The sequence below is a fragment of the Megalobrama amblycephala genome, linkage group LG22, assembly GCF_018812025.1.
Source record: "Megalobrama amblycephala isolate DHTTF-2021 linkage group LG22, ASM1881202v1, whole genome shotgun sequence".
Taxonomy (NCBI): domain Eukaryota; kingdom Metazoa; phylum Chordata; class Actinopteri; order Cypriniformes; family Xenocyprididae; genus Megalobrama; species Megalobrama amblycephala.
Window position 1 is genome coordinate 190,805 of NC_063065.1, and position 8,464 is coordinate 199,268.

The 8,464-nt window shown below is 38.1% G+C and overlaps 1 long non-coding RNA gene across 1 annotated transcript; it reads right to left on the reverse strand.

Moving 5' to 3' along the window:
- Positions 1-784: 784 nt before the first annotated feature.
- On the reverse strand, positions 785-3,167 carry LOC125258410. Its single transcript, XR_007182607.1, has 3 exons — positions 2,727-3,167; positions 2,401-2,555; positions 785-1,272 (listed from the first exon to the last, which is right to left on the reverse strand). It is a non-coding gene; the product is annotated as an uncharacterized LOC125258410 (long non-coding RNA).
- Between the last annotated feature and the right edge of the window lie 5,297 nt (positions 3,168-8,464).

The window sequence follows — 8,464 nt, forward strand, 5'->3', positions numbered from 1 at the left end:
AAAAAAAAATCTGTTAAATTTACGGTAAAATAACGTATTTCATTAACTGATATAATGTTAATTTACCAACCTAATGAAGTACTAATATCTGTTTTGTACCTTTATAATACACTGACAGTCACCAATCACAGTGGTGATAAGAGTCACATGATGAATCAAAGTTCATCACAAGCAGATTTCCCACAAGCTGGGAAAGGACAACACTAATGTATAGAAGGTGCACACAGTGTCATTCACACACACACTAAACACCATCATGGTAACATGCATGAAATTTTAAAAATGCAATAAACATTAATTTAACAACATTAGATGTAACATAAAACCCTAATGTACATAACTGATTAGAAAAAAATGAGAAAAACTAAGAAGAAACAGAGTTATTTCAACGAAAAATATATCAAATGTGAAGTGTCACGCAGGGAATTGTGGGAATGTTAATTTATGGTTTTTCACTGTAATATTTACAATGAATTGTTATTTTTCACTTCCAAAAACTGTGAATTTAATGGTATTTTACCATAAAATTACATTAAATGTACCATTAGATTTATCACAGTTATTCACCGTATATAGTACGGAAACTTTCTGTAAACCAATTAATAGTTTTTCACCGCAGCATTTTTACAGTCTTTTACTGTTAAAATCACGGTCATTTTTTAATAGACCCTATTATGGTAAATAACTGTAAAAATAACAGAAATATGTTAAACCTTATTAAAACCTTTGACAGTAAAAAACACAGTGAAATTGTATTACAAATTACATCATTTTATTTTGACCAGATACATTTTACGGTAAATTCCTGGCAACCACAGCTGCCGGTATTTTACCGCTAAAAATACAGTACAATATGAGGAACATAAATAGTTTACCGTACATTTTACATTTGCAACCGCTAAATATAGAAAAATCTAAAGATGCTCATATATAACCAAGGTAGTGAATATTACTGATAAACAATGAGAAAATTTGACATACCATTTGAAAACAGACTAAACATATAATTTTCTCTATTCCTACCAAACAGCATAGATCTTGAGAATACAGCATGTGTCCATATATATGGCTGGTAATCCATGGAGAAATGAATAAACATGAAACAAAAAATGACCTGCCCCTGACCGATCAACAGTAATGAGTCACTGGGCCCTGCCTTGGTGAAGGAAAGCACTCGGTGGAGTTTCTAATGCGCATGGTGTCGAAGATACAAGCTCTGCAGGAGTACTTCAATGTCCATCAGGAGTTCACTTTGGACTGGCAGGATCCCCTCTGCAGCAAAAAAATGGAATAAAGTTTCAAAAGTTTGATCAGTGCTTGAGCAAAATGCACAGAAATGAACAAAACGTGCTGTCAAAAACAGATCTAATGATAAATTATTTCTTAGGTGTAAAGTATGCAGTTCTTAAAGGATTAGTTCACTTTTAAAAAACTTTTGCTGATAATTTACTCACCCCCATGTCATCCAAGATGTCCATGTCTTTCTTTCTTCAGTCGAAAAGAAATTAAGGTTTTTGATGAAAACATTCCAGGATTTTCCCTATATTATGGTCTCCAATGGGACCCAAACGGTTCAAGGTCCAAATGACAGTTTTCAGTGCAGCTTCAAAGGGCTTTAAACGATACCAGACGATGAATAAGGGTCTTATCTAGCGAAACGATCACTCATTTCAAAAATAAATAAAAAAGTTTAAGGCTTATAAGCACAAATGCTCGCCTTGCTCTGTTCTGTGATGCGCGTTAGTGACGTCACGTAATATGCAATTACGTTGAAAAGGTCAAGTTGACGTGTTTACAAATGTGCGGAAGGAGGACCATATACACCACATATTCAAATGTATTTGTGTCAGTTTATCGTTTAAAAATGCCCATTTCGTGTGTGTATCCTGGGTGCTTTAATATTAAAAAGCCTAAAAGAAAATTTTCTTCAGGACAGAAATTTTTCAAGCGTGACCTTTTCAACGTAATTGCGTATTACATGACGTCATGAACGCGCATCACAGAACAGAGCAAGGCGAGCATTTGTGCTTATAAAACTTAAACTTTTTTATTTATTTTGAAATGAGTGATCGTTTCGCTAGATAAGACCCTTATTCATCGTCTGGTATCGTTTAAAGCCCTTTGAAGCTGCACTGAAACTGTCATTTGGACCTTGAACCGTTTGGGTCCCATTGGAGACCATAATATAGGGAAAAATCCTGGAATGTTTTCATCAAAAACTTGAAGTTAATGACTGAATGCATGGTGATGAGACCTATCATTCAATCTACATTTTATAGCGTCAGTTTCCTTCATCGTATGAAAACTGCTCACCTGGACATCAACCTGAGCTCGGCTGATTAAGATTAGTGTCTCCTGTCCATCTTTCTTTTGCAAAACTTGAATAATACCACTGCTTACCTCTTATTGAATCTTTGGGTGCAGACTTAATTGAAGAGCCTCGTATAAACAGGGTGTGATGTTTAGGGAAACCAAAGAATACAGGCGCCATCATTTCTGCCAGAAGACTCACAGGGGGGCAACGAAGCTTTCATTGTGGACTGGCTAGATCCCTTCTGCATTCAGAAAGAAAACAAAAAGGGCATACACCATAAATAATAATAACTGACAAAAATAATGAGACAAGAAATTAAAGTAACAAGAAAATAAGTGCAAAACAAGTTTCCCTGTTGTTGCAGTGTTTGCTGAATGTTTTTCAACAATTTGATTTACGGTAAAACACATACCAAATATTTCCAGCCAAGGTTTGATTCAATCTTCAGCATGCTTTTCCTGAAACTGTTTCACCTGTCACTCTCATTTGATGCTGGTTTACAAAAACAAAACAGCAATATTGTAAAGGGACAAAGGAAAATTAATTTAATGAAAAAAAAAAAAAAAAAGATTATGACCTGAAATCTCACCATTTCCTGAGAGTCACAGGTCCTTTGAGTATCCTTATGGTTTCTGCTCAAATTCAGTGTCTGAAAAGGGCAGGAACAAAACAAACCTTTTTAATCATAATAAAGACTAAAATAAGATTTAGAGACAACAGAGAAATGTGTAAAATATCTTCTAGAATCTGTTTACTTTACTAACTTTGAAAGAGACTATTGGGTCTTAGCTGTGTCACCACCCTTAAACCTTAAACATATGCATCAGAAAACCACTGCAACAAAATCTCAGATGTCCTTCACTGACATTTTTATTGTCTTGAACATATTTTGACCTCCACACACTTGGCTGCTAGTCAAATATATTGCTTTAAACAAATAAAGGCAAAACAAGCATCTAAAGCTTCTCCAAGCATTATGAAAAAAGAAAGCCAAAACTGCTTAAGCTCTGCACTTAAAGTCAACTAACAAATGTATATTAACCATTTTCAGGAAAACATGAATTACATTAATTTCCTGAATTCTTTTAGCAAAAACAGTGTTGGAAATCTCAGAAGCATAGACCAGGAGACTTTGGGATCTCTTGAAGTTACTCTTTATTGAGAAACACGCTGTGCGTCGCTGTGGTCATCCAAAATCTGACTAAGGCAGTGAATTGGTAGTTCATATACATTCAAGGGGAGGGATACATAGAGTAGAGGTGTGGACAATCTAAACAAAGGATGCAAATGCAGTACAGGAATCAGATCATTCCCTACATTTCCCAGCCATGATCTAATCAGCATAAATGTGTCATTCAAATGCATAGGTGCTAATCCAATCAGTCTGACAGTATCACCTATACCTTTACATTATCATAGAGACAAAGGCACTGCTGTATCTTGAGCTTGTCCTGCCAAATGGTCAGGATGTAGGATCTGCAGATTTAAACAGATTATTAAATTTGTAATCCCACAACAGAAAAATGACTGCCTCAATGAATAAATGACAAGAAATGCAATAGCATCATTTTTAAAGTATGACTTTACATAAGTAATCAAGCACATAAGCTTGTGACATCAATTTTGCAGAACCTTACAGCTACAAAATGCTATATAACAGTTAAAGTCAAGTAATGTTTGTAACAGACAGTGTTGTTTAAATTTCAATGTTAACAGTTCAGTGCAACACTTAACTTGTTTGCAAATTAGGGCAATACAAAATTCAAATAGTTTAAACTCAGTTGTATAGAATATAGAACATCTCAGAAACATCAAGAGTACAGTTCTCAATAATCCCTAGTTAGATGGATTGTTTAAAGATCTAAGATCAAAACCTCTGAAAAGCATGCCTGTGATAACAGAAATCAGGTAAGAGTACTCAATATCAGCTGGGACAACTGAAAACATAAACAACACAGTAGTTCCCAGTCAAGGTACAGTTAAGCTGTCTTTAAACGGTCTCTCGCCACTCGTTATCAGAGAGATCGGCGATGAGGGTGAGTACTCTTGGGTTCACATGCAGTGTCTTCTTCTTAGTTTTTTCAACTTTTGTTCCCTTCTCTGGGTTAATGTTGAGGAAACACCTTGATAAACACAATAATCCATAATAAAACCCTATACAACGAAAAAAAAAAAGGGGAAAGGCGAGGGAAAAGTAAAAAAAATTACCTCTGAAGGAATTCAAGTGTGGAGCCAAGTTCCAGTGGATAGTGGATGTTCAGGCAGTAGTAGCTACCAAGCATCAGACAGATTGCAGAGATGAAGTCAGTTATTTGGTCATTCACGACTTTGTGGTCAATGCTGAGCATGAACAGTCTCGATGCAAAGCAGGAGGATCCTTGGAATGAAATACAAGTGTAAAATAATTAACTGTAAAACCCCCTTTACCATTCAAATGTGTCTTAAAATAGTGAAAGTGCAGACATTTAATATAGCGTATCCTTGCATTAGCTTAAGTTCTGTGCAGTTGTACTGATTTTCAACTCACCACAAACAATGATACATGGTGTCACAGGCAGGCTTTCCACATGGACTTCTTTTGCCAGACATGTTTCATCAACATAGTGGAAGAGGGTCTCCTCTTTTTCATCGAAATAGGAGAGAAGGAGGAGCATCATATCTTTCACGTCTTCTGAGCAGCCCTTCAGCTGTCCCCTCTGCATTCGAAGCTTTATGACAGCCTCCAAGACACGCTTGCTCTTGTCTGCACAAGTGTTTTTCAGAAAGTCCAGAAGCCGTTTTCCCTTCTTTTCCAGACTGGTGAGGAAAGTCTCTTTCAGCGGTACCCCAGTAAGTTCTTCAAAGTGGACTATCATTCCAATCGCCTGAAACAAAAAAGGCCACTCTTCTATGATGGTTTGCATGTCTGCTCCGCTATTTATTGCTTTGCGCTGAGAGTAGTAGGTGCAATTCATTAAAGTTTTTACTTCTTCATGACTGAAGCTTGTCTGTTCACTGAGAATTTTCATACGTTCTTTCTTCTCCTGCTGGGTTTCCAATGTCTCAATGACTGGCAAAAACTTCATGTCCCACTTTATGCAGCCATATGTGTCTTGAACAGATGCTCGCTTTTCAGGTGTGACTTCATTGGTGTCATCTGATCCTCCCAGTTTGCGCTTCTGTAACACTGGTGAAGTAGACCTCTTCACATTTTCAATTCGTGCCTGAATCTGTTTTACCAAAGAGTGGTACCCCTGTCCTACCACATCCCCCTCGATGACATCCAGCAGTGACTTGGGATACATCACAACCAGTTTTTTTTCCAATTTCAGTCGAGGCTCTTCTAGTTGGAGAGGCACAGGCTTTCTTCATCTCCTTCACAATGATGCGGATCATCTCCCTCCGCAATCGAGGCTTTGGTCTTTTCTCTCTCTGAAGACACTGGATCAAGTCTTCTGGAAAATCTTCACATGGAATTCTAAATTTATCTACCCAGTCTAGAGAATATATTGGACTGGGTGAGGGGGAGGCAGAAAATGAGGAGCAAGAAGATGAAGACGATAGGCTGGCCTGGCTTGAAATGTCCGTATTTGGTGCTGTAAAACAAAATCACAAACGATACGATTAATTGTACTTTTTGGACCTTGGCCAAAGTATAATAGAAAAAACAGAAAGCCCTTCATGGCTATTGTGCAATGAAATCATAATACTTACTGGTTTGTTTCCAGGCAGCCAGCAGTTTTCTTGCCTGAATTGGTCTCAGGACAGAGTTCAGATCAGTCTCACTGATGAACTGCAAGTCCTCAGATGTCTCCACTCCTAATGATTGTAGTGCCTCCAGTACAATTTCAAGGATTGAGGCAGACAGGTCCCGCAGCACCTTAGTAATGGAACTCCTTATGCTGTCCCCCATTTCCGAGATGTCTGATAAAATAATGTGAATAAAGGTCAATTTACACCAAGTGGTACCTTTGGCGTTAAAATATGAAGCTGATCTTGCTTAATACTACACTTTTATACAGTGTTTCATAAGTACCAAACTAACAGCCCCATTATTGTGACAGCACACAGTGTTTCAATGGAACCATCTGGTACCCATACTTCATGTAAGATGTTAATGGATAGAAATCAATTAAGTCAATGATGTTCACACACTGCATCTTTTCTTTTTCCTTTCTCACTGAGTGCAGATGATACTGAGAATGGTATTCTGTCACGTGCACCGACACCAGAAAATAAACACTGTCATTCTTAATCAAAATGAGAACTACTTCACCAAACTCAACAGAGTCAGAGCCCCCTGTGACAAGGAAGTGTCCTTTCTTGTACTGTGTTCCCTTGTACATCATTTCTAATGTGACCTTTGTATTGGTTTCAGTAAAGTCAAACATTTGGACTGCATCTTGAATGGCTTTACTGTACAGCACTGAGTGAAATGGAGAACCATCTTTGACTTTCAAGACAGACTGACACAATGAACCTGCTGCTAGATAGGCCTGAAACATCTGATGTCTTTCAGAGAGTGTATGGCAGAGGTTTTTGAAATTTTTCAAATTTCTGGCACATCTCTTGAAATAACTGTGCTTACTTTCAAAGCGCATTGTCCATAATCTTATCAGTGGGCCAAATTTCAGAATCAGTGCTGGGTAATGGCGTAGAAAATGGTGTTTTGGTCTCAGGTTGCATTCTGGGAACAGAGCTTTTCTTGACTCTAAATATTCTTGAATAAGAATATCAAGATATGCTACCTGAGCCACTGAAATTTTCTGAGCACACACCATGTCTACAATATCTTTCAGCTGCAGAGTTAAGTTCCACACATCATCTGTGGGGTCTGTCACTATGTCACCAACTATGAGAGGCAGCAATCGGAGGAAGTTCCAGTTCTGTACGGCCTGTCCTGAGAGTTTAGCTGCTTGAGGGCTGACCTCAGATGGCTTTGTAGAAGCATCAGAGGCATGGTAAATAAACTGTTTGATACGTCGGTTCAGAGTGAACCATGCTTTTTTCTTTATGAAGTACTTCAGATACAGTGCCACATCATAAGCCAAAACTCCCTCAAAGATATCGTGACCTAGACATGGTGGCAAGCCTGGCATACAAACGTTGAAGTATTTGAGTGAATTGAACACTGATCTGAACTTCACTCCTTCAACGTCTGGTGTATTGTCAATCTGGAGGCGATCAACAGCAAAGTTGTAGTTCTCTTTGGTACGTTCTGGTCCACACAGATTTGGGTCAGCACCCTGAAATTCAGATTTCGTTATGAGGCAGTACCTGCAGAAGTACTTTGAAGAACTAAAATTTTCAGTGAAGCCACCAATACAGTGAGAACCCAGATTATCACCAGCAATGCAAAACAAAGTTCCTTTGACTCTAGTTTCATCTGATGCAACAATCCCACTGTCCTCCAATTCTTTCAAGTCTGCTAGTAATTCAGAGAACACATTAGCATGACCAAACTCTTTAAAATCTTTCTCCCTGCACAGTAAGACAAGAGACATGTGGTCTGTGTCTGAGCGTACATGAAGTGGCAAGTTTGCCACTGATGCATATACAGCTAATACCTTGTGTTTTGTCCTTGCAGAGCCTAAAGGGTTAACGACTTCAAAGGCATCCTGGTAGAGTACTAGCTTGAGGCATGATGGGTTATTACCAAAAAAATCATTTGATTTAAACAGCTTACTATCACTTATGTCACACAGAACATCAGCAGGAGGCTCAGTAGAGGGCTCTTCTGATTTCTGCCACAGATCAGACTCTAGCAGACATCTCAAAGTCTCTCTTAAAGGCACATAATAGGCAAACCTATCTTTTCTGTTTTCATCTCTCCCTAAAAATATTTTCTTTGGTTCCACATAGTTAAAGGCTTTTTTAAAGGTCTGAGCTCTGGAGTACACTGTCCTCAATGGCCCGGTATGACATGCAGAAAACAGATCATAGCTTTTGACAGACTCGCAGACTTTGTTGATGTCCTCCTCTGATAATGATGTGTCATCTTTTAATAGTGATGCAAGTTTACCCAAAATGTATGTCTGTCCCAACTCATGTATGTTCTGCATTTCCTCCACAATGTTCTGTATGGTTGAAGCAGGCAGTAGAAACTGACCCTGCAATTTTAAGTAGAATTGTGAAACGTTTCTCAGAAAAAGATCACAGAATTCAGGGGAC